Source organism: Penaeus monodon, chromosome 19 (genome assembly GCF_015228065.2).
Source record: "Penaeus monodon isolate SGIC_2016 chromosome 19, NSTDA_Pmon_1, whole genome shotgun sequence".
NCBI classification, from domain to species: domain Eukaryota; kingdom Metazoa; phylum Arthropoda; class Malacostraca; order Decapoda; family Penaeidae; genus Penaeus; species Penaeus monodon.
Genome location: NC_051404.1, coordinates 7,825,565 through 7,826,393, shown reverse-complemented (window position 1 = coordinate 7,826,393; position 829 = coordinate 7,825,565).

The following is an 829-nucleotide window of genomic DNA, read 5'->3' as shown; positions in this document are numbered from 1 at the left end:
AATTTCCTATATCGTTATGGCTACTACCAATGACATAATTGATAGGAAATGTAGAATTAATATATTTCTTTCACGCAATTTATTTCCGAGAAATATTTAAGATCACGACGGTGGTGACGCTAACGAAGAGGAAAAGACATGATCATAATTATATAGAAAGATTTTATAATAATACAACAGACTTTAATGGTAATTTTGGATAATATTAATGGCAAAAAATAGTGGGTAATGAGAATAATCCTAGTGAAAAAGGCGTTCTATAAAGAAAAAAAATAGGATAGGTGTTGTGCAGTAAGTGCTGACAGGAAAACAGTTCGCATAGTGTGCAAACTATAATAAATTGCTATAATAACTAATATATTCTTTTTTTTTTGGGGGGGGGTAGGGGATAGATACCCTCATTTTAATTACAGTATCGTAAGTATCAATATCGTTTATGATAAACAGTAGTTCGCTATTGTCATATTATTAGTTTAAAAAAATACTTCACTATTATTATCATCAAAATTATATTGATACTTATAATCACCAAGACATTTTATTTCCTCATTACAAAAATGAACACTTCAAGACGCAAAAGACATGAGTTATAGTCCTGCATGCTTTCACCTATTGATTTGCAACTTTCATCTTTGAAAGTCCGTTCACATCACCATTAAACCAGTAATATATCATTTTCATATTATAAGACCTTTTCCTAACCTTTGTTGAACGCGCGTGTTCACAAGGAAGTTCAACGGGTATTTTTATCGAAGTTAACTTGTCGAAGGGAGAGGTATTTGTTCACCTGAGACACTAACCTTCATTGACACTAGTTATCCCCGTTGGC